The sequence below is a fragment of the Marmota monax genome, unplaced genomic scaffold (genome assembly GCF_021218885.2).
Source record: "Marmota monax isolate L192 unplaced genomic scaffold, Marmota_monax_Labrador192_F-V1.1 WCK01_AAM20220418_F8-fsc00091, whole genome shotgun sequence".
Classification (NCBI taxonomy): domain Eukaryota; kingdom Metazoa; phylum Chordata; class Mammalia; order Rodentia; family Sciuridae; genus Marmota; species Marmota monax.
The window spans coordinates 4485134-4512200 of record NW_026692434.1 but is presented as its reverse complement, the minus strand read 5'-3'; the positions used below and the strand labels follow the sequence as shown (position 1 = coordinate 4512200).

The 27067-nt window shown below is 34.4% G+C and overlaps 1 long non-coding RNA gene across 1 annotated transcript; it reads left to right on the top strand.

Annotated features, from left to right (window-relative positions):
• Positions 1–152: 152 nt before the first annotated feature.
• On the top strand, positions 153–26452 carry LOC124091794 (uncharacterized). The gene is made up of 2 exons (XR_009226687.1): positions 153–3648; positions 26040–26452. It is a non-coding gene; the product is annotated as an uncharacterized LOC124091794 (long non-coding RNA).
• Positions 26453–27067: the final 615 nt, after the last annotated feature.

Here is a 27067-nt window from a genome sequence, read left to right as displayed (position 1 = left end):
CCTGCTGGGAAGCTTTCTTCAGGTTAACCAAACCAAAAGCTGAAGAAGGCTTATTCCTGTTGACAGTGAGCGACTGTAAACATCCTCGACTGGAAGCTGTGAAGCCACAAACTGGCTTTCAGTCGGATGTTTGCAGCTGCCTACTGCCTCAGACTTCAAGGATCCACTTGAAGAGCAATTATCTTGTTTACTAAAACTGGATACCTTGTTTTCTTTTTGATATATTTTTTAAAAGCTTGGGTAAAAATGGTGCAAATTAAATAACTTTTAAACCTTCTTTGTATATTTTTAGATAGCTTCAGATAGATAGGAGAAGAAGTACTCTTGTGTGTATATAGAATATGATGTGTGTGTGTGTGTGTGTGTAATTCTTAAAAAGTATTCTTGAGAGAAATGAAGAAATGTATTATAATTTTTTTTGTTATTTTTAAAACCAGTATACTAGATAGTATTTTAAAAGTCATTCTAAAAAAATGATCTGTTTTATCCTATTTGTCTTTATCTGCAGTTTCAAAGTAGGTGTTTGAGCCATTCACAAAAATTTCTATTAATGAAATATAGATTATTTGAAAAGAGAAAAAAGTAAAGACCAAATCACTTTCACATTATTTGACTTGAACCTCCTTTATTTCCTTCTTAGTCTTTAAATAATAAAGTATCAGTTAATTGTTTTTATTTTTTAGATAGTCAAGTATGTAAAATAAACTAATATTGATTCAACTGATTCTTATTTTAAAAATCTATTTGTTCTTGTTTTCAGCAGAGTAGTTTAGGCCTTGGTAGAGACTTTTTCCTCTCAATTGAACAGTTTATGCAATAACTCATATTGCCTAAAAATAATAAATTCTATCCTAAATATATGAAAGCCATTTAAGATTGAGACTCCTATGATGAATCTGTAATGAACTTAATTTCTAGTTCATCTGTTTATTTTTAACATATGAATATTTATTTGCTTGAATTGTTGAAATTAGAAACTTTAAAAGAGGTGAAGGCAGCATCCTTTATGTTCTGAAACACAGTATTTTAAAAATGTATTATTTTCCTTAATTTAGAATTTATAGCTTCTGTTCCCCCACTTACTGCCCATTGATGAAGTGATAGTAAAGCAGTGTGATTATCTCATTATTTTAAATCGTATCCATTCTCATAGCTGTAATGGAGAGACATGTATAAAAATGCCTGTAAGTTTCCCTTGTACATAAAGCCATCAAGTGAAAAAACTCAATTAGTCATGCCAGCCATGAGAGGTTAGTTGGCTGCCACTGAAATGCAAGGGGCTGGGTGGGGGAGCCCTCTGTCAGGCCCTGGGGTCTGGAATTGAGAATGTGGCCTGTTTTAATAGGTAAACGGAAAACACTTAGAGCAAATAACTCAGCTGTGTCCCAGGGAACCTACATTATTTCCCAGGGAATGACTATAGGTTGGAAGAAATGGGTAAACTTTTCCTGGTTCTTTGACCTTCACTGTCTTTAGGTTCTCCGCGTGTGTTATTTCAAGCACCCCCACCACCTCACTGCTTCCTAAAATTTCCATTTTCCTCTTCTATTTGCTTATTTCCTTCACATAATAATTGCTTATTGGAATTTTCTTCAGTTGTAAAAATTACAACATTCTTAGATATTCTTAAACCAACAAATGCAAACCTCCATAAAGTCATTCTGGTTAGTTTTAAAATTGATACCTACTATTTGTTTTGCTTTGTTCCCCACATTTCCACAGTAACAATCTAAAATGCTATTTAAAAATATTAACAGTGTGCTATTTATAGTTGAAATAAGATCTAGTACAATTTTTTTTATTATTTCACAAAAAGAATCTAACTTTAAAAATTTACAGTATTACATTCCTACAATTACCTGGACAAAGTAATTGTGCACTTATGTAAGATAAATTAACATTTTGCATAAATTAGAAACCATTACTAATTACTTTCATGTGGTTTTTTTCCTATTTTTTTTTAAATTTCATGTTTGTATCAGCGTAATAAAATATAATACATGAACTAGGACATCATCTTTTTTTTCAGTGCTGGAGGTCAAAACCAGGGCTTCTTACATGGTAGGCACATTCTCTACCACTGAGTTGCACTCCCAACTCCTTAAGCTTTTTAAAATGGACTGTAGTAGATCAATTACTGAGAATAAGATACTGTCAATGTGGATGCTAGATAATCATAACCTGAATGTTTCTGTAAAGTTGGTAATGTTTAAATAATAGCACCAAACTGACTAACCATCATGACTATTGTACCTTTCATTTTTATTTATGATTGCCAAAGTAAAAATTGGCACATCCTTAGAAGGGAGCTTCCTAAAGGAAGTATAAGAGCTTCTAAAATTAGCAGTGGTGATTCATTTGAATGATACTTACTCTTCCTGATCCTGAAACTCTGATTTGAACCTGCATTTCATTTCATGGTGATTATGTCTATAAATACCTCACCTATGTAAACCCTTTCCTCCCTGAGAGAACAGCATAAACCAGGGTAGGGGATAGTGGAGACAAGGGAGTTGCATGTGGGTGTAACCCTGAGTAGGACTTGAAATTTAGACCTTTGTGGCCCATGTCTGCCCAGATTGCTATCAGAATTGCCTTTTTTTCTTAAGCCAAATTTTAACTAACTATTACTATTTGGATTTAAAAAAAAAAAAAAAAAAAACACTTTCCTAAGGCTGTCAGTTTTATGTGATTTATTAAGACAAATTCAAACTTCCAGTTGCTTTTTTATATTAGAAGAGTAACAGGATGTTAATTGTTTCTGTTACCTTTTGAAGTAACTTACACAAAATGATTCTTAAGTATACCATCTTTTTGTTTGTTTGTTTTTGTTATTTGCATTACAATTCTTATTACACATATATACCACATTTTTTCATATTTCTGTTTGTATATAAAGTAGGTTGACACCCAATTTGTGTCTTCATACATGTACTTTGGCTAATGATGTCCATCACATTCCACCATCCTTGCTAATCCCCTGCCTCCTCCCTTTCCCTCCCTCCCCTCTTCCCTCTCTAGAATTCTTCTATTTGTCCCATTTCCCCGTTCCTGCCCCATTATGAGTCAGCCTCCTTATATCAGAGAAAACATTCAGCATTTGTTTTTTGGGGAAATTGGCTAACTTCACTTAGCATTATCTTCTCCAACGCCATCCATTTACCTGCAAATGCCATGATTTTTTATTCTCTTTTATTGCTGAGTAAAATTCCATTGTGTATATATGCCACATTTTTTTTTTTTTTATCCATTCATCCACTGAAGGGCATCTAGGTTGGCTCCACAGTTTGGTCTCACTAAAATAATGGAAAAGACTTTCTTCACATTGTGCTATATCAGAATAAGTATTCAAGATTCTGAATAGATGTAGAAGATATATTTTATTTTCTTTATTTATTTTTATGTGATACTGATGATCAAACCCAGTGTCTCACACATGCTAGGCAAGCACTCTACAACTGATCTACAACTACAGCCCTGAGGGGTTTTTTTTTGTTTGTTTTGTTTTAATATTTACTTTTTAGTTGTAGTTTGACATGATACCTTTATTTTATTTATTTATTTTTATGTGGTGCTGAGGATCAAATCCAGGACCTCGCATGTGCTAGGCGAGCACAATACTGCTGAGCCACAACCCCAGCCCCAATAGTGAGTTTTTATTTTGTTTTTCTTCTTCATCTTGCTCCTCTTAATGGCAAAAGCCAGTAAATAAAATGAAAAAAAATACCTTATTCTCTGAATGTGCTTATTATTAGAAATAATAGTCAATGAATTAAATATTTATTTAATATTCTTTTTTAGTTGTTAGGCATGGACAAATTATTACTCATTAGTATACACTTTTTAAATTTGTAATGAGAATGTAGTGGGTAAGTTAATTTTGCCAGGTGATAATCTGCTTTTCCTACATTTTAGATCTGATTGTTACATAAGCTTGGTGATCCAATACTTTGAGAATTGAAGCTTTTTGACACAAATTAAAAAAAATTAAAAAGATTGGGAATTCATTTAGCACCAAAGCTAAATGTAAACTTACTGTCCCCATAGATTTCAGCATCCTGCAGGTTTAAAGAAATTAATGAATGTAGTCCATCAGATACATTTACAACTATATGAGTAACATCAGAACCTCTCCATAGCTCTCCTTTCAAAAACAATACAAGAAGGTCTCAAGATGTAAGATACATTTTGGAAAGCATGTTGGAAAATATAAAGCATTATTCAGTGTGATAAGGTATTATAAACTGTTTCATTTCAATGTGCTTCCTTGTGGTTCTGACCACTATTTCTAAATTTTAGGTTTGGTGTTTTTTGTTTTTGTTTTTTTTTTTTTTTGCTAAAGAGTTAAACTTTCAAAAAGTGAAAGTGCTAATACCAATTGTCTATAAGAAAAGAAAAATTGATGTAATAGCAGTACATGCAGTTAAATGTATGTAAGTATCAGTGCCATAAAGCAATAGCATTTATAGTCATTATTTCTACTGTCAGTAGAGATAAAAATATATACTTATATATATTTTCAGGATGTGATGTTAATGCTATAGAAACATTGTTACCCTGTTTAAGTGAAGATTTACTTCCACTGAGTGTAATAATGTTGAAATGAATCCAAGAATTAGTAAAAGTTTCAAATTTACATATTTAAATTTGAACATTCACATTTTGTACTTAGTAGATCTTAAACTGTACACTAAGGAAATTATTTTACTAAATTACTTAATTTTAACTTTCACATTTGACTAAAATTATTTTTAGAATTTTAATCTTTAAACTATGAAAAGCCCATCTAGAAATTTTTATTTTCAAACATTTGTTCTTTTTCATATGTTTTCATGGCTATATCAGATATATAGTTGTTTATGCCTGATTTTTATTATACTCTTTTACCCCCAAATAAATTATGACAATCAGAAATTTAATAAGACATTAGGAAATTTTCACATTGTTTATTCACAGAATAATGTTCAACTGTACCATAAAATAATCATGTAACCTTCTACACTTTTGCTTTAGATTCTGGGCTGATTTCATACTTGATCCTAAGTCTCTGAGTAATTAAAAATAAATCATAATGAATTGTGAGAAATTCTAAAAATTTAAGGTCATTTAAAAAGTATGAATTTCATTTCTTAGAATTCAGTTTACTAAAATATAATTTATCTGTTCTTTTTGTATAGAACAGAATCTATTCAGATTATTGGTACAGATTTAGGTATTGCTGCAAATTGAATGTATATGATAAATTAATAGCTAATTGAACCACCTTTTAAAATAATTCAGTTTGCCACCTGAGACAAGGGCAGGACTAGTGCCAGAGAAATTAGGGTAATGTTTTGGATCAGAAAACAAGCTTTCAGAGTCTGGTATGAGCAGTCCTATTCCCTAAATCTCCAGAAGTAGTAGCTTACTTTTCCTGAGGGAAATTTTAATTCCCAGGGATGACCAACACCTTTATTATTTTTAGATTAAATTAAGATAATTATTTGTAGATTAAAGAAGAATAAGAGAACACCAATAAAGACAGAATGATTTTTTAAAAATGAAGAATGACAACTCTATCTTAGATCAAGATATTAGTTAAGTGTTAAGGTGCATAAACGCTGTAGTGCATACTTTCTGATCTGGCTCATGCCCCATCTTCTGCTGTTCTCTAAGTTCCAGCTACACAGACTTTCAGTTCTTTGAACAACCTTGTTCTATTCCTTTATGTCCCAAGGCCTTTTCCTTAGCTCTTCCCTCCATAGATTGAATGCTCTTCTTTTTCTTACCTTTACCCCTAAACGCATACACCCATGCATGCACATACGCAGGCATGCGCATTCATTCTTTTGATTTTGTTCTACATTGTTGTTTCCTTGTGGAGAGAATTCTCTATTTTTGTTCATGCCGTGGGCAATTTCTTCGCCCTAAGATAGGAATCATGAAAATCAGCCCACCATGTGGGATTCTGGGAGGTAAAGCATTTTAGACAGATAAAAAGAACAAGTGCAAGTGGCCAGAAGTTGGATCAAGCAAAAATTATGAAATATGTCAGTACCAAGTGGGCTAGACAGGGTCAAAGAGCTAAGCAATGGACAGGGCCTTGTAGGTCATAGTGACAAGTTTGACATTTACCAATAAGCATTGGATTAATATTTTGTAATTATGAAATGTTCTTTGAATTTTGAATTTGGTTAAATTAAATGATAGCACCTTAATCATAGTGTCTGACCCTATCTGAAGGTAGTAGTTTTTTCAAAATGTGAATAACAGCTTGCTTCAAGAAATATGAAATGCTTATTTGCATAAGGGATACTGAGTGTTAGGGGCTGAAGAATACAAAGTTGACAAAGCTTTGATCCATGTGGTGGCTAGTAAGAGTGGAATGATATGATGTTATGTGGACCAGACATCCAAGATTATTTGAATCCCACCTGAGACCAGCCAGACCTCCTTGAAAAGGTACCTCAGGAATTACATGCTAGGAAGGGGAACAAAGAAACAGTATAGCTTCTTATCACCAAGTAGGGCATCTGCTCCAACCCCAATATAGAATGTTAATGTGATGGCCTGGAATAATTTATCTTACACTCCTTTAACCTGCAGCCCCATATTGGGCAGTTGTATATATGAAATATATTGAAGAACAGAGGCTGAGAAAGTAAAAGAAAAATCAGAAGCTGTTTGCATGGTACCACTTTCTCTTGGTAGGAAGAATATCCTTAGGGGAAGTCTGTGTAAATAGTATAAAGACCATTCTTATGTGTTCTTAAATCTTCACTTTTTCTCAGAGGCCAAGATAATGCCTATAAAACCTCCTCTGTATGTATTTGGGGAAGGAGGGTGTGGAGAATATGGAAGGGGTGGAAGAGGGAGGAGGGCAAGGAAAGTGCTAATATGCAGCTGTACTTTTCCCAGATTCTAAATTTTTCCTCAAGAAGTTTTGCTTGTAGTGGAGTAGATGATGTACAAGTGAAATGAGTAACATTGGTGAATGATGTCTTCATAAATGGTGGTAATGATGAAATTCTAGATGACATTTATCGGGTCTTTGCTGTATGTCAGGCACTGTTTGAGGTGCCACACTTCAATCTTCCTAATAGTGACTTATTCAACATCACTCTGGAAGTGGCAGAGAACCTAAAGTAAAAAATAAAAAGCAATGAAGCTTTCATAAAAAGGCAAGAACAGCCAGTTTAAACTAGAAAGGTGGATAGTATCCGTGGTATACTTTCCTCAGATTGAGGACATGAAGTACAGGGAATGTTTGGAGAGAAAAGTTGGAGTGCAGGGTGGGGTGTGTGCCTGGAGAGATTGGCTGGGCCAGCTAATTGCTTCCTGATTAGTCTTTCCCCACAGGTAAGAGGGAGCCTGGAAATAGTACACTAAGAAACTATGCTGGAATGTTTTGGAAATGTGCAAAAATCTGTTTTCAAGCTTATAGCAAACTACACTTTTAAATAGTGTTGAATTGTAGGTTGAAGTTATTATGCAGACATGTTTTGGTTCCCTTGAAAGCTGCAAAACAAGGGACAGCTCTTGCTGCATCTGTAAATAGGCTGCTATCTGTTTTTCATCCTTTTTGTAGTTGTAAAGAATCATTCATGCCAGCATAGTTTAATGAGCTTCAGCAGCTGTTAAATGGAATTATATATTCTGTTCAGTGAGGGCCTTCTAATGCTGCCATTGTCTCCTGACCATCTTGGTATCTTCTCTAGCACCAGAATACTTCTAAATCACAATGGCCTGAGTTGTTCTTAGTTCAAAAGATTCTGAGGTCGAAGTCAAACTGGACCTGTAATGAGAGAGGCTATTTTGGCAAAGGTAGCCATAATAGAATGTTATTTTTTCTACATCACAGCTTCCCTCTTTACCAAGGACTGTGAGGAATGCTGGAGGAAAAGTTTATTTATAATTTTCTAAATATTTTTTAAAACTAAATTATTATCTACCAAATTACACACAGGTCCAAACTTTCAATCTTTGAAATAGGAAATAACTAACTCCATAGATAGCTGATGCTGAGGGAATGGAATGAGACTTGGTTCTTCTCTTGTTCCATAGCTGTTATTCTTAGAGATTCCTGGACATGTGTTGCAGTATGAGTTTAAAGATTTTCAACTTCCGATATATTATTGCTCTAAATTCAAACTTTAACATTTAGTCTTCCTAAGCTGTTTCTCTGAGATGACCACTTTTCTCTAGTGCATTCTAAAAAGTGCCAACTCCCCTTGTGCCACCAGGAAGTCACTCTTCATTCTGGAGCCACCAGGTTCTGCTCTGGGTCTCTGATATGCAGGAGGCCAACCTGTTCTAGGCTGATCTCAGTGGGATCTGCCCCTTGCTATGGGATGGAACTGTTTATAGCTGGTACTTTTTGATCAAAAGGAAATAATTCCAGGTTGGATTAACTGCACAAATCTCTCATCGCCCAGGAGTTATAAAGCTCTGTGCTTCTTCATACACAGGATGACCCTCTTGTCAGATATCTAAACTCTCCTTCTTTGAAAGAATATTTACATTTTTTCCACAAACATTTCTACCATAATTTTGCCATAGGAAAAAATATCTACTAGGCATATCTCACTATCTGTTACATGAGAAAAACAAACAACCAACAAACAAAGAGGTCTATGACTTTCAGGTTACTATAAATAACTTCTAACAGATAAATCCTGGTGAAGTGCTCATTTAACCAATTAAGTGATATTTAAGAATCAAACAGAGAACTAGAGAATAAGCACAGGAAACAAAGATACTTTATGAATAAATGTACACAGATAAATTGCAGTTTCATATTCTTAGACTTCCATTTTTTACATTTTGTGTTCTATACGGGCCTTCCATAGTTTTTCATTATTTATAAATTTGAACTGTTCATCAAATAAGTGTTACATTAATTCAATTGTGCTATTCTGATTATCTGTTACATCTCTCCACCTTTAAATTTATGGCAATATATACATTGTAATCTCTTCACTTTTACAACTCTTCTGAAAAGTAAGTTATTTTGATGAACAGTGATAAGAAAAATATCTCTACGCAATAAAACACTGCTTAGTAAAAGGAGAAAAGCATGAGAGTTTTCCATGTCTTTGTCTTTATTTATAATACTAAGGAGATGTTGAAAATTTAGGGAAACTGTTCTGGGTCTATAGTTAGAGCATAACTTTCTGCCAACACAGGATTTTTCAAAGTATTGCTCAATAACACATACTCTGGTGCCATTCAGCCAAATTAATCTCTCAATTAACAAGCGTCTTATGTTGCTGCACAGATCTTCTCAGAGATATGTAATAAACAATCTAAATTCAAGGACTGCTGCATGAATGGTATTTATGTAGCTTAGCTACAAACATTTTACTGTCTTAACATAGTGGACATTTAAGATGAAGACTGTCCCTGGCATTGTACAAGCACAGTAGGAACACTGGCCTGCTGACTAAACAAATATGATTGCCAAAGTGAATTATTAAATTCCAAATGGACTCACTAGAGAATGTCACTCCTTTTTCTCCCACACAACTTCCTACTTTTTTATTAGATTTTTCAACTCTTGCAGATAATTGCCTTATTTTGCTAGTCCTTACTATAGTGGTTTCCCACTGTTTATATTTTAAAACTAGTACTTGGATGAGTTTCATTGAAGCAGAACAAATAGCTCTGTGTATGCATCTGTGCAAATATCCACTTAAACTTGCTTTATTAAAAGTCCCAGTGAACTTTCAGTCTAATTGTTGGACTGACCTTGTACCACTGCTGAGACAATCACATCTTCTAGCCACTGTTACTTTTCTAAACATGGGTGACTTCACTTCAGTATTTCCTTCAGAAGACTATTTGGGAGACTCCCTTCCAATAGAGGAAGTGGGTTGATGAGAGCCAGTGTTCTCATTCCAGATCCTTCACATCTCTGGAAAGCTGCATCCTTTGTAGAAAATAGATCTGTGTGTGTGCCAAAGTGTAACCCTGACGTTCGTCAGGGCATGGGGAGGAGGTCACATATTCCTTGTCTGTTTCAGCAGTAATCCTCCCATTTGGCAGGAGTTTGAGAGGAAGTACTTAACAATGGGATTTTATAAAATTCTATGTAGTAAAGAATGTTTTTATAGTTGAATGGATCTAAGGAAATTTTCTTTTTCTCCCCACCCCCCTCCATAAGTGGAGGGTGTTTAAGAGTAATGTTATCTGTGGGTTTATTGGGAGTATTTGGATGTTTTATTGAACCTTGTGGAATAATTTTTCCATTTTGTTATTTCCGTGAAAGGTAGTCATCAGAAGAAAGAGTTGTAGCTTCTTAACTTCATACTGGTCTCAAATGTTTTCTTGAAGGGGAATTAGAGAGGAAGTAAAAGTCTCTCAGGACAGTAAATTTATCCAACAACCAAAGTTCTTTTAATGTCTCCAACCTTACCAGAAACTATGAAGTTATTTTCTTTTACATGTGCATTGTAAGATTTGGTAGTTAAATAAGCTTTAAACACAAATAGCTTTCTATTAAAAAATAAAAACTGCACAAAGTAGAGGAAAAGATATTGTTATCATCATCCCCCTTTGCTTCCAGCCATGTGAGGTCTCCAAGATAGCTGCTGACAACACACGTCTCCTGGATCTGGTGTCCCCATCAGATAGTGTCAGATTATCTGCAATTACTATAGAAAGTTAGAGGATAACTTCTGAGGAATAAGGTTAGATCTCTTTCCTCCAAGACCTACTAGGTTTATACATCCAGTATACAAGAATGGCATAGGTCTTCACTAGCCAGTGACCCATGTCACCATAACAGAGCAAAAGTTACCCTTTTGTGGTTGAAACATTTCAGTGTCTGCTAGGGAAAAAAAGGGAAGCATAATATCACCAGTGTACTTTTAAATTTATCATACAGTATATTTAGACTGTTAATTTCTAGTCTCTAAAAAATAATTTAATTGAGATTTACTTGGTACAGGATCATCATAACATTATAAACTCTTCCTCATGGTAGGGGCATTAAGTTACTTGGTCCATAGCTTTATTGAATAGTAATCCCACCCATTGGTCATATAGACAGTGTTTGGATGTTTTCTGAGTCAAGAACTAATGCCAACATCACATTTTGCACATATCAAATTAATCTATTCACTTGATAGATGCTTATTGAGCTTTTGCCCACATAAAGATATGGCAAAGAACAAGGCAGCCTCCTTATGTAAAGGAGTTAACATTTAAATGAAGATAAACCCTGGAGACAGTGATTGCATGAGAGAAATTATGGTTGAGTTGCTGCTGAGAGTTTTAGGAGAAAAGGTATATACAGAAGGTCTGTAGAACTTAGAATCAAGAAGCAGTTCAAAAAAATACATTTGAACGTATTGAAAGAAAGACAAGCAGATCCTGGGCAACTGAACCAGTGGAGCAGATACCCCAATAGCTAGAATGTGTGCAAAGCATGGAGGTGTGGAAGGCAGGCCCTGGTCAGAAAGAGCTGCAGGTGGGTCTTCTGTTTTAGTCAATGTGAAAAGAAGAATGTACAGAATCAGGGAAATGTGGCATGGAAAGGCAGGCAGAGGAAAATGCTTCAAAGGGGGCCTTCAGAAGAGGAGGAGAAAAGTGAAGCTAGAGTGTGAAAAAAAAAGAGAGAGAGAGAGAGAGAGAAAGAAGGAGGAAGAAGTCAACAGTATCAACAGCTGAAAAGAAATGAAGTAATTAGCCTTGAGCAGAAAGGTGTCTTTGTATGAAGGAGGATGAGAAAACATTAGAATAGATTTGTAATGGGATGCAGTAATATTGGGTACAGAATATACTTTATTCGGCAGGAAGTGATGTAGGTCACAGCTAAAGGGAATGAAAAAAGGGAGGAAGGTGGAGATTCAGAAAAGCTGCTGTGAGCCTAATGGCCTGATGTGGTGGGCACATGACTGTTATGCCAGAGACTGACTTGGGAAACTGAGACAGGAGGCAAGCCTCAACAACTTAGTGAGGCCCTAAGCTGGGGATATAGTTCAGTGGCAAAATGCCCCTGAATTCAATCTCCAGTACCAAAACTACAAATATAAAAAAAGAAAGGTGGACATGCTCTGTGCTTCACTGAGTGATGGCTAAAATTAGAAGCCATAAATTTGGGGTAGTATGTATTTACTTTGTGGCATCAAGTCAAAAGTACAAAATATAGGCAGAAAGAAGAAAGACTATGGGCATGAGAAACTCCACATGAGAAAGAAATTTTCCATTGTTTGGCATGTAGGGCACCATAGTTATAAAAAGGGACATGATAGAGGAGGTATTTTGAGAAGTTATACAGTTGCCTTATCTAGAAGAAGTAGCTTTGCTCCCTTTTCCTCCTGTTAACAGTTTGGCTGTGTCATGACTTTTAACTACACAGAGCCCACAAATCTGACTCAGCTTTATGAGAGTTTGGAATATAATATGTTGTTTCTTTGACGACTCATTCTTATTTCCCTCTTTGCTCTAGCATTACAGTTGGAATGTACACTGCAGTGGTTAACTATTTACAGTGGTATTTGATGTATTTGGCCCCATTTAGAAATGAGTTAATCTCCACAACCGAATTCTCCAGATAACTGAATTTTATCCCATTTAAAACTAAAGAAATAAAACAAGACTATTTTGAAGATGTATTTCTGTTACTTGGTTTCTCTGAAAAGAGTAGTGGACCTTATTTACAGCAGGTTCTTGATGACTTTCAGTTTGGGCTGTAAACATCAGTTAATGGAGTCCACCTCTTGCATATAGAAGCCTTTGATTTGGGGGTTTTGGTTTTGGGCTCTCACTGATAATCTCACTATGACTAAATTGTGCCTTAGAAATAGGGATTATGTCTAATACTTCTCTATCCCCTACAGCACTCAGAACAATGCCAATAGAAGGTCCATAAATACTTGGTTTATTTCTAAAGATAGCACAATTCTTTTAATGTTGGCTCACAGTTCTTTTAATGTTGGCTAAAAGCATATTAGCTTTTTTCTTTTTTTTTTTTTTTTTTTTTTTGGAAGTCATCAGTATTATTCAGGTTGGGCTTAGTGGCAATTAAAACTCCCTCCACTGTCATATGAATGTCCTTTTGCCCTAGTTGGGGCTTGTGTAGCCCATTTTCTGAATGTGAATAAGTATTTACACTTATTCCTAAGATTTCACAAGAACTACTGCTATGTCACCTTTACCTCCATAGGAAATTTGTTAGAAATGCTGCTTAACTTTTGGTTTGACTTGACCCATTGCACTAATATGTCTAAGTCCTTTGGGGTCCAGATTCACTCATGCAACATAATAACTAACTTCTTTAATTGTGCGTTATATTGGGAAAACCTTTTTATCCTCTCTTAGCTTAATTGGAGATATTAATAAATAAAGATGAAAATTAAAATGTTGTATAGGGAATGTCTAAGCAAAGATAAATAGCCGTCAACACTCTTCTATGTTAATCTGTGGTAATCAGCTCTTTTAGGGTACATTTAGTCAGCCATCATGAATCTCCCTGATTGTATTAGGATTCAGACTAAATTTTTCCACAAGGACATCTTGAGACTTGTTCAAATAGACTTTGCCTAACAGATTTTCTCTCTCCATCCAGTAATCATATTAAAAAGGGAGGAAATAAAAATCAACATCCATATTATATAAATATTGGCTTGCTTTCTCTCCCAGATCCTTCTTAGAAAAGATAAAAGATAATCACTGATCTAAGGCAGAGGATTTCAGACATTTGTTTATTCATCTAATAAACATTTATTAAGCTGTTACTCTGAGCCAGACACTGTGCTAAGGTTGGTGATGCAGCTGTGAACAAGTCGGATGTTTTCCCTGCCCTCCCTAGAAATGTCTGTTATTGCCAGGCTCTCAAAGAGGCCTGTGGGTGGGGTGAGAGAGGAAAGCAGCTGCTGGGTAAGTGGTGGACAGAACAGAGCTGGGAAATAGGGTGTGTAAAAAGTGGAAGCTTTTTAAGTTACTGAGATTCTAAAATCAAATACAGCCATCAAGGTCCAGACAGATTGGGAAACTTTGAACTATGTAACAAATAAACCCTAAGAAACTGAAATTTGGAGCAGCTCACTTTCTAAAACATTTAGTATTAATAGACTTCATGCCCATAATTCAAGTGCATACTAAGGGTAGATTTCACACATTCTAGTTAATTGCTCTAAAAATGGCACTGTCATCTAAAATAAATGTCTTTGAACTTAGAACTGCCATATAAGAATTTTGATTCTTTAGCCACGGGGGTGGGGGGTGGGGGGGCATAGCAGAACAATGAGTCAATTTTTTACTACATTGCCTAAGACTCATGTTCTTTAGTGAGTTTTCAGAGAATTGCTTGTGTAACATCCATCTCTCCCACTGTTTCTCCAGAGGGCTCATATTAATCGTCTTCTGAAAGTCCTTCTTTGTTTAGGTGTGTGCTATACCTGTGTTGACTCTTATCCTGATTTCTAAGTTATTTATATTCCATGCACAGATCTCCAGAGGACTGTCGAGGGGAATCATAAAATAATCTGCCCAAGACTCCTGTTTAACCCTAAATCAGTTTGGGGCAGCTCATCTCTGAGTCTAAAATTGGGTAGCCCCCACAGAAAGAGTGGGGGGAAAAGGAATGTTTTTTTCTTCCCTTGGAGCTTGCTTCCTGCTGGAGCCTACTTCTGGGTGCCCAGCTTTCCTTCTCCCTTCTCTATATGGATGCTACATGGAAGGGTGATTGTGCTCAAACTCAGAAGCTACAGGTGAGACCTCAGTTGCCCAAAAGGAAATAAATGTTTTCTTTTTCTTACTATTGCTGTATTATTCTACTCTCCCTTTATATTTTCTTTCTGGTCTATTTACTTCCTGGACTACTTTTACTATTTTATTTCTCCATGTTTTAACTTCCTATATAAATGTATGTCACACTTTGAAAAGGAAACCCATCTAAATGAATTAGACAAATATGTGATGCCAGGTACACACAAAGGCACCCCCTTGGTTCATTTAGTTTCTTGGTCAAACATCAATTTAGTAAGAAAGAAAGGCCTTACCCAACCCCTGCTTTCATCTGACATAGCTGTCTCTCCCAGTTGATCACTTAACCTGCTGTATTTTCCTTTGAAGCATTTATTGCTACCTGTCAATTATATGTTAATTTCTTAATTGATCATATTTTTCTCCTTATGAATACCATGATATCAATGACTCACTGATAGAGCCCTATAACCTAGAATACTGCCTGCTACATAGTAAACACTGTAATGTTTCTCAACAAAGAATACTTAATATGTTTTGATGATTAAGAAGCTTGATGTTGGGCTGGGGATGTGTCTCAAGCAGTATCGCACTTGCCTTGCATGCGCGAGGTGCTGGGTTCGATCCTCAGCACCACATACAAATAAACTAAAAAATAAACATTAAAAAATTCTCTCTCTCTCTCTCTCTCTCTCTCTCTCTCTCTCTAAAAAAAAGAAGCTTGATGTTTATCTTAATGAGAGTTGCCATTACCATCATCTCTCTTAAGGCTAAGTATACACTGAAGTTCATTGCTTGCCCAGTGTCACACAAGTAGTAAATGGAGTCAGATTCACACTATTCATGTGACCTGATAAATGTCTCAAAACAAAATATGAAATTAATTACAAATATTATTGGCATATTTTTATTAAAGAAAGTATAATGAACACAAAAGGCAATGTGTTAAACTGTGTCTGTAAGCAGCTCTTTATTGAAATGTGTCAACTCCATACCAGAATGAATAAGGTCAGGATATTGAATATAAATGAAACCTGCAGTTATTCTGAAAGTTACATCTTTAGTTCCTCTCCATGAACTTCTAATACTATCACTAAGGAAAAGAATTTGATTTTACTCTTCATTTCTTTGTCCTACTTCTAAGGTAACTGTTCTCAAGATTTAACTAGTGTTGCTTTATTTTCCTCCCTTTTGGGGATAGAGGAGATGTTGGGGACAACTTCTTACAAATTTCTTAGTTCTGCCCCTTTCAACCTCTGAGATGGCTTTTGCTGCCCTAGACACTTCAGCAATTAAGCTAGAATTGGAGCCAGTTGAGTTGTGTGTAGACATTTGAACTTTCTCTTATTTCCCTTAGAAACTCCTCAGCCTTCAGATAGATTGGAAAGAAAATAAATGCACAGATTTCACATGAGTTTTCAAATGATAGGATTTCAGCTTTTTTCAAAGTTTTTGTTTGTTTTTTGGTGGGGAATAAAGTAGACTGGGCTAGAAGCTTTATTTTGTAAAGATAACAAAATAGCATGTTATTTTATCATGAGGCTTTTCATTATAAGTTTACTTTTTCAATTGAGACAAGCTTTGAATTTTAACATAATGGAAAAAATTAAGATCTGTGGTAAATTTAATCTGCGTTTGTAAGCACATTTATAGACAAAGATTAAGTATTGAAACAAAGTACCAGAATATTTTAATACTAATTATTGTAGAAGTTTTCTTCGTTTGATTCTACTGGGTTCTGTTTTACATCAAAAGAAAACATTGTGTCATGTTAATGTATGATAGCTACAAAAAAAAAAAAAAAAAAAAACTACACAAGGATACCACCCTCAGTGCTGTGAAGAGAAATCATTGTCAGACTTTTCTTAAAATATAAAAAGTCCCCTGTTCAGGTTTAACTGAATATAATAAGCCACTGGAGAAACGTTTATATTCTTGCTACTTTTTAAAAAGCAGTCAATTATTGTGTAGCAAGCAAACATCTTTTTGAACAATTTATCTACAAAGAGCATTATATCTTTTTATCTAAGTCTCATCATTGTGAGACTCAGTGCTTTCCTGTTTATCTTTGTCTTAAAATCTATTGAGGCATTTAGAAAATAGTAACAAAAAGTGCCCAAAGAAAAACGATGTGTAATTCTACTATTCTAACCTGAATATTTCAATTTCACATATTATATTCCAGTGCCTACTCATTTTTTGTAGACACAACTGTGTGAGATGTTGAAAGTAATTGTGTACTTTTAAAAATTATCATACACAGATATCAAATTAGTGACTTAAGGGACTACTTTATGAAGCAACATCGGCAAATCAAAAGTAGACTTACATTTGGCTTCACACGAATATAACATTCACTGCAACCATGCCAACATTATGCATATATTAAAGTTCAAAATGCCAACTCAAAAATTCGTTGACCTGAATTTTTAATTATAGTAAAGGCAGCAACCTCTATATTTTACTATGTGAATTTCTTCTTTGGGGAGCTATATGCTTATAGCTCTGGAAGCAAACATTCTTGGTTTCATCGATGCACATTGAAACATTAATAGACAAGGATTGATAAAGATATATACGTGATCTCTTCAGAAGCAAGTGTAATGCCTACCCATATGGAGTTGGAAATATATTGTGGTAAACATGCTTGTTGCCCATTATGAATTTAAAACCTAAAAGGTAACATATGACAAATATAGAGACAGTTCCTCTGTCTTTTACAAGTCAATAATGGATAAGCTGTAGAAAGCTCCACTTAATAAAGAGCATACTATCATAATGGAAAATAAAACGAATGGATTAAAGCTTAAACAGAAGGAAATATAGGAGCCATACTAAACCAGAGGTTGAATAGTATGTCTCTTATAGATAGCATAGTTGGGGCTAGCTTTTTAACACAGGTTGGCCCAACATGTCTTTTGATTAGTGTTTAGTCCACTTGACATTTACTGTAATTAGTGATATAGCTGAATTTAGGACTGCTATTCTGCTATTTGTTTTCTATTTGTCTTATGTGTTGCTTGTTCCTCAGTCCTTCCTTTCCTGCCCTCTTTTGTTGATATACCATTTCATTCTGTTGTCTTTTTAAAATTATATTTCCTTGAATTGGTGCTAATAAACACTACAGATATTGCAATATTCTTCTTTAATTTGTCACAACCAACTTAGAATTAGTATTGAATTAGCTTTGATAAAAATAATTCTATGTAATTACATATGTAATTATATGTATTTAGTTAAACATTTAGTGTATTTGAAACACTAGAGTTCCATTTACCTTCCTCCATTCTTTGTACTATTATTACCATATATATTATGTGTTAAAACCCCAAACAGAGTATTATATAAGTTTTTCTATAAGAAGTCATATGCCTTTAGGAAATTAAAGAAAGGTCATTAAATAGAATTAAGATGTATGAGTAGCTATTAATTATCTCTAGAATAAATTTATAATCTCTTAGAATTTTGTTATGAACACTTCTGACTCTTCATCTTATCACTTTAAGAAACAAACTTAATATGGAATAAATAATAAGAGAAGTGCTGAGTAATCAGTTGGACTTGTTCATTTGCTCCATGATCAAATCTGTCCCCATCAAATATCACATAACTGTGGTCCTTGATGTTTGCCTGCCAAAAGGCAAAATTGAACTTGACCTCCACAGGTCTTTTTACTGCATTTGAAATTATTTATTGTTCATTGTCTTATTCTATATTTATATATATTTTTTTTAAATTTGAAGCTTGTGCCTTTTCGCATCTATTTAGATAGACTAGGCCATGGCAAGCCTTGAGAGACAGTACCCATTTGCTTCTAATATTAAATCCTTGCATTTCTTTCCAATTGAATATAAAAGTAACCAACAGTGCTTTGTGTTATAGTGACACCTGGTGGTACTTTTGTTTTAGCTTTTGTTTTTGAAAATCTTATTTTGTCTAGAACATCTCTTGGAATGAATATTTTATCCATTAGGATGTGTCTTAAGAGGCTGCTCCCTTCCTGGCTCTCATCCTCTTTTGTAGAAGAGATTGTGTGGCCAGAAACCATGCGGGAGACAACCAATATACCCTATATTTCTACCTTTGGCTTGAGAAAAATCTATGCCCTGTGTACAGGGGGAAATTAAGGCCAAAAGAATGAAGTTATTTTTACATGGTAATATTAGAAGTATTTGTGCTGATATTTTATGACATGAAGTATTTCTGAGGATGTGTACTTTTTGAGAACATACCTGGCACACACCATAATGCACATAGTATTTTATTTTATCATTTTATAAAAGCCAAGACAGAACTCTAGAGTACCCAAAGTCACAAGTTAATCAACTTGGTTAAATCTCGAGGGAATCCAGAATTTTTAAGTGAACTCTATATTTTAATTTGGACAATGAGAAAATTTACAATTAAATGTTCCAATTTAATTTTTAGATTTACATGCACATTGCATGAATACATTCTCTTTTTGAAAATTAATACTGCCAATACAGTTAAAATCTTTGGTGATCAGTCCTGGTTCTCCCCTCCTTTCCCTACTCCTAATTGCCACCATCAGTTTGGTTTATAGTTTTCTAGATACCCTTCCCTAATACTACTAATACATACATACATACATACATACATACATACATACATACACACACACACACACACACAATGTTAAATATAGAAATGGGTGGTTGGTTGCTTACTCAGTATGTTTGAAACATAATAGTATTTGGCTGAAGTCAGTTCATACTGGTAAAGACTTTTCATTGGAGTGACTAGCCTCATCAAAACCTGAACTCATGCCACCAAGTATCATCATAACAATTTGATATTTTATAGCAGTGACAGTTATTTTAAAGTTATTTGAGCATTCCTATAGTAAATATTCAGGATTCAGCTAAAATATTGGTCAGTCTACCATTTTACATTTTAATTTCAAAGTAATTATTAGTTTGTATAGATTAAGTCTTCTAATATATATTTCCTATGGCAACAGTGGTAAGAATACCTTCATTTCTGTCACAGTGTCACACTCCCATCTCCATGGCTATAGCCAACATAAGCCAACTTTTAAATATAAGATCCACAATTTACTATGACTAAAAGGATCAAAATGATTTATAGCCTGTAACCCTGTTCACAGAATATATGAAGACTCAAAAAAAAAAAAAAACCTATAAGAAAATTTTGTTTGAATACTTTATAATTTTCATTGAAAATTCACATGTATGTTCATTTAAACACTCAAGCCCCCCTAATGTTAAAAAAAATAAGATTTTTATACTCTTAATAGGAAAGTGATATATTGACAGGCAGCAAAAAGTTATATATTATATTATATTATATTATATTATATATATATATATATGAATTCATCATAATAGGAGTATCTTGTCCTCTCAGCATAATTACTTAAATAAAATTGTATGCATGAAAGTTTTAAAAATTAAGGAATCTGGGCTGGGGATGTAGCTCAAGCGGTAGCGCACTCGCCTGGCATGCGTGCGGGCTGGGTTCGATCCTCAGCACCACATTGAAACAAAGATGTTGTGTCCGCCGAAAACTAAAGAATAAATATTAAAAAAAAAAAAAAAATTCTCTCTCTCTCCCTCTCTCTCTCTCTCTCTCTTTAAAAAAAATAAATTAAGGAATCTGGAACCCAAAGAATTTTCAAGAAAAGTAAGATTGAAGGTTATGCCAGACTAATCATTATAATTTAAAAACCTATCACAAGCATTGTACACAAACAAATATGACACAAACTTGTAGCAATTCCACGCACTATAGAATTTACTACAGGTTGATTTGAGCTACAGTGAGTACCTGAGACAGAAAGATGATGTAAATTAGAAATTCAAAGTATAGCAAATTGGGTTCAAGGAAGAGAATGTTTTCCTGGAGATGAACATGAGAAGGTTAATTAAAGAGGAAGTAGAGTTTCTTAGGATAAAGGATCTATTCATAAAACCATGGAATTTTTTGAGTTGGATAAAGGTCCATGATTTTTATGAATATAGTACTTTGATCTACTTTAAAGAACCATTGTTGTTGATTAGCCATATTTTGTAACATCATAGCAAGATGTTCTATGTTTGCAATTTTCCTTTAGGAAATAATGAATTATATGGAAACTTTAGGATCCAGGGTATAAATAAGAACTAACCAGAGTAAGAACTTCTAATGTTACTATAAATGAAGTTACTGTAAAATAAGTACATATTGTTATTTATTGTACTTATAGTTGCCTCATAGTTGCTCCTTAAAGGTTTCCATATAATTCATTATTATATGATGATATGTTTATTACATTATGGGAGTTTTGGAGTTTTGATTTCAACTGGTGGGTGATGTTTCCCTATTAAATGTTCACCTTCTATGCATGCAAGATGAAAGTGGAATAAAAGGTGGAAAAGAAAATGGTACCCTAAGCCAGATCTAGACAAGGGAAGGGGACAGGTAGCAAAGTAACTTATGGAAACATGCCCTTAGAATAAGAAACCTCCTCACCAGGTATTTTTTCCCATTTGGCTCTAAAAATCCAACAGCAGTAGGAGACCTGGACCTGACTTTAAGAATTAGTAACATCTGGGCTGGGGCTGGGCCTGGGGTGCAGCGTTAGTGCACTTGCCTGGCATGTGTGAGACACTGGGTTCAATTCTCAGCACCCCATATAAAATAAATAAATAAAATAAAGATTTATCAACAATTAAAAAAAAAAGAAGAAGAATTAGTAACACCTATGCCTGAGCAGGGAATGAGCAGCTAAAAATCCTAGTACACAAGATACCTTAAGCTTCAAAAATGGTAACAATGTTTTTTCTCCAATGAATCATTCACTGGCTACTTTGAAGCTGCTACATTTTAACTTAAAAATGACAGAGAAAGCTCCTGTGTATCTGAAAGATGTTCTGCACTACTAGGGATTTTTAAAATCATATAATAGATTAAAGGCTTATAGAGGCCTGGGGTGGGGGATGGGGATGGTGGGGGTTGGGGGGGCTAGCTCAGTTATAGAATGCAGGGCCCTAGGTTCAATCACCAGCACATTCCCATGCATGCACACACACATTTTTTGAATATGGAATATGCCAAATGTGATCAGTTATAATATACATTTAAAATAAGTGTTTTCATTTAGAACTAAAAATGATCAAATGGTAGTTTACCAGAGATTGGCTTTATGTGACTAAAATGCCTATTAAAGTCAAAAGCCCTGCTAAAGCAAAAAGATTAGATTGCATGTTACGACAGAACTTTCCAGACTTGTCTTTGAGTGGTTAAAATAATCATTTTATGTAACTGAAGTTATTTTAATGACTATATTTAGTAAGGGTGTGGTTCTTTCCAGTTAGAACATTTTAAACTCTTAAATGATTATTCAATATTCAGACCCAACTATTAGGGGCCATTTCCTTTCATTCTTGTCCATTTAAAGACTGTTTACATGGATTTCTTCTCTGTAGTTACATTTTACTTTGACTTTTCTTCACTTGGAATCTATCAAAAAATAAAATTTAAAATTCAGGCTGCCCTCATGAAAGATTAACTTTCCAAGAGATATTGCTGTCATTTAAGGCAAGAGTGTGATGCAGTCATTTCTTTTTTTAGCCATGAATTCCTTAGAAAAGTAAAACAACCTAACTTTGCATTATCAGGGATTTTAAAAACAGCTTTCACAAACTCATATTTTTTTATTTTAAGATTAAAAATATTAATAATCATATTCAAATTGTTAATAAATTGCCAGATGTTAGCATCATTCATTCATTCACTGTTTACCAAGAACTTCCTTTAGTGCCAAACAAACCCTGGCTACATGTTGTGATTTTTTTTTTTAATTTTTTTTTTTTTTAATTTTCTTTAAGTTGAACATGGACACAGTAACTTTGTTTTACTTGTTTATTTTATGTGGTGCTGAGGATCTAATCCAGTGCCTCACATGTGCAAGGCAAGCACTCTACCACTGAGCCACAACTTAAGCTCCTACATGGTGTGAATTTTTAAAAAACTAAACTAAGTGAAACAAAACATGGTGTTTCTTCTCAAGTGACTTGGCTTTACAGAGAGGTAGACCAGTAAGAAAATAATTATAATAAAGTTAGAATTCTTTGCTAGAAGAATATGTAGAGTTACAGTAGTGGTGAGAAGACAGGTTCAACAGTTTCTCCCAGGATGGGGGAAGGGGGGCAGGTATCAGGGATGGCAATAACCAGATGAGGCTTTACAAGATAGGACATTTGATTTGGATTTGAAGAGCATGGGTATTCACCAGCTAAAAGGGTAAGCACAAGTGTAAAATAGAGAGTAGGCTTGTGTGATTTGGTCATGAAAAATGTCTTCATCCTTTCATTATGACAGAACTCAGTATTCAACACACAGGAGTTCATAAATGTTTCAGTCCCTTCCCTTTCACATTACCATTGGTACTTCTCAGAGCTCTTTCCTTTATCACTTGTCTTCATACTTAACCTCTCCTGCATGAAAAGCCTTGTCACTCAAGCCAGACTTAAGAATTAGGCAACTTCTTCATCTCCTGAAGTAGTCACTCATGGATTTCTGCTGTGCTTTTTATCTTTCTGCTTTCTCATATTTGTTTTCTCTACGTGCCTACTATCTCTTCCCTAAGTAAAAGTTTTTGTGCTATCCTCTATACTACTAACACAGAAAGTCATCCTTTCCCTATTTTCCTTGCCTACAGAATTTGCTAAAGCAAATTCTCTAAAGTTCAAATATGGTCATACCATTTGCCTGCTTACACTTTTCCTTTGGCCTCTGTAGTTTCGACATACTGCCCAAATCCCTTAGCCTGGCATATAAGGGCCCCCATCTTCCCCTGTGCTTCTCTCTAGCCCCACTTCCCCCTCCCCCTCCCCATGTGCATCTTTTGTTCCAACTGCTGAATTCTTGAAGGTCTCAGCATACCTTAACTTTGTCTTTCTCTGTGACATTCTTTCATCACTGTCTATCCTTTCCAAATTCCTACTGGCACTATCTTCACTTCACCAACTTTATTCAATATTCCAACCTAGCCTGGTTTGTCAGGCAACTTTTGACCCACCATAACATGTGTTACACTTAAAGGTTTATGTGTCTGTCATATCAAGCTTTCTTGAGGGCAGGGATGATGTTATGCATTTCTTACCACCTAGATTTTTAAACATCACTGGTATATGGCAGGTACCCACAAATGTTTGTCGAATGAAAGAGTGATATCCTCTAACAATTTCAGACTATATACTACTTTAGTTTATAGTATAGTGTTCTTGGTAAGTAGTGTTGTTCTGTGATATACAGTATTGACATTCTCTTCTTCACCCAAGTGTTTTGAGCATCATGACCATTTAAAAGGTTAGAAAAGAGTTTAGGAATATAATAACTCTATTTATGCATATGTTTCCAATTACAGAATTACTTCCTTCTAAGTATGAGATTTAAAAAAAAAAAAAAAACTTAAGCATTAACAATTTGCGATACACCATTTTGTGCACATGATTTTTATCCTAACATTTACTTTTTATTCATTTGATTGAATTTATAACTACATAAACCATAATGAAGGTAACTAACTTTTACTAAACTGTTGGATGGTCCTCTGTCTGCAGACACAGTTCAGCCATTGTTCTCAGCTCTGTGTGGGAGTGAGATGGAACAAAGTCATATGGTTCAGAGAGTGAGAAGCTAGATTACTTTTCTTCCCACAGTCAGAAAGGAAATGTGTGCCATTTAAGGAGGGGATAAAACTTTTGAGACCATTTTGGAAAAACATAGATATTGAACATCCAATATTAACAGAATCCCTGAATGTGCATGGCCAAAGCTGAAGATTCCAGGAAAATCCTGGATTATACAGAGCAGGAAGGGAACAAGAACTTAGGGAAAGCAAGTAAGAATTGTGTGGCCTCCACGCCTACCCTTTCAGCCCAGGTTTATAAAAGAGCCATAATTTAGTCCCAAGTATACTTTTTTGATCTTTTTTCCGTGACATATTATAGTAATCTTGAAATAGTGCTGGGTTTCCTGAGGCTTCTACTGCTGACCACCAACCCCTCCCTAGAGAGCACTGAGCGACAGATACTGTAAACATCCTACACTCTCAGCTGTGGCAAGTAAGAAAGCTGGGAGAAGGCTGTTTACTGTCTCTGCCTTGGAAATCAACTTTGAGGAATGGATTTGGAGTATTTCTATATGTCACATTTGATACTATCCAGTGGTCCTTCATTTATGAGATCAACTCCAAGAGGAAGAAAAAGGTAAATTAATGAATTAATGCTAAGAAACGTAAAATGATTTGTCAGATGAGTTGTCTTTGAACTATCTCACATTATTATTATTTTTTTTAAGTTACCAAATACCCAAGAGATGAAAGTTTTGGTAACTGGTATAAAGCTACATTTGTGGATTGCTGTGGCCTGTTTTATAAAAGCACCAGAACATTAAATGATTGCACATTAGGACAAAACAGTTATCCATTAACCTGAGTTGCATTTAAACATTGTGTTTGACTCTTTTGAAGCAAAAGTTCTGGTGTTCTGGGACTTGCTACTTTATCAGATGCAGTTGGGGGCCCCATGCTTGGAGTAGTAATGATATACAATATGAAAAAAAAGCCTGCTATGTAAAGTCTGAATATAGTTATACTTTTAAAGCAAAAATAGGGGATAGTGGGAGATGGGGGTGGCATGTAAGAAGAAAGTTTTAAGAAAAAAATCTACAGAACTAACTTGTAGGTTCAGCCTTAATGAAGAAAATTTCTCCATACTCCATTTCTTCTTCTAGTAAATGATTTATATCAGACATTTATTGAACATATAATCTAGAATTTGACTTACCCAAAATTTGAGTCTTGTTATTTTCTAATCAATATTAAATAAGCCTTCTTTTTAAAGAGAATATTTAAATAATAAAGTATATTCTTATATAGCAAGCCCTTATGAGGTTAATTATATCTGCTTTAAATATTAAATCTTGACACAATTACTTCCATTATACTCTTGGCATATAAGCATCAGTCACATAAACTAGGACACACTATTGCTTTTAAAAGTATTAAAGGAAGTTTTCATTTCACTTCCTCCCTGTGTTTAGAGTATAAGACAATAGGGAAGATTGTTTCATAAGAGTCTAACAAAAAACTGTGTGTGAATACAGTGACTTTAGCATGTGGTCTCAAGGAAGTATTCGAACAAGATGGTTTTGCAGTGGTAATGGACACTGCTAAAGTGCTTGCTGAGTCACTCAGCTTGGTTGAGTCATTAAGCGTTGTCAATTTTGCCTGCAGACTTAAAGCAACCCTCTTATAGACAATGCTCTCCAGTCTTCTCAAAAGAATAATTACTGTGAGTGTTTGAAATTTTGCTTTCTACCAGGAAATGTGGATTACATGGGTGAGGACAAAAGCTGCTGGAAGTGGAAAGAAGAGGGGTCATATGTGTCCTTCCACCTGAGTTAAAAGAATGGAACATTGGCACATTCCAGATCTAAGTGGATATTACCTTTCAGTCATGAATGTGAATGCTTCAAAGCTTATTTAAATATATGCCAAAATTTATTTCATTATTCAAGAAATATTTATGGAACACCTACTATGTGTCAGTTCTAGGCACCAGGAATATAGCAGAACACATGAACAAAACCCTTGCTGTCCTGAAACTTACAGTGGTAAGTGGTGCAAGATTTAAAAAAAGATTGTTTATTCTATGTAAAATTTTTAATTTTATCAAATGGTATTATTGCTTTTTTGAGTCTTTTAAAACCAAATAAATTTAAATATTTAAGAACATACATTTTGTTGTGTATGAGAGCCTGGATATAAACCTACATAATATGTTGAGCTTTTTATTCAGCATTCTTCTTCTAGATATGTTCCCACTGCAGCTAATAATGAGACATAAATAAGTAGTATTCACAAGAATGTTTGCACAGTCACTATTGTGTGTGTGTGTGTGTGTGTGTGTGTGTGTGTATATATATATATATATATATATATATATATTTGCTGAGATAAATTGTTAAGCCGTTAAATGAAAAGATATGTTTATGTGTTTATATATTGCATATTATTTACATTCAAATTATTTTCATATGATACAAAAGTAAACTTTATTATTTGAGATTTTGATCAGGTTTATACCTCTTTAAATGCTGCTAATACAGTTTATTTATCTTTATATTATGTATATTCCTAAACAAATGCTGTAAAGACTTTAAAAGAACAAGATATATTTAAATGTAAACATTTTTATTTGGAAAAAAATGCTTTAATTGATAATTCACTGTAAGCCTAATTGTGTCATTAAACACTCAATGGGAAAAAAGTGTATTTATAGTATATTTTACTGATTTATGAATTCATGGTCTCCTTGTTCCTATTTGTTTAAATTAATAAGTCTTTAAT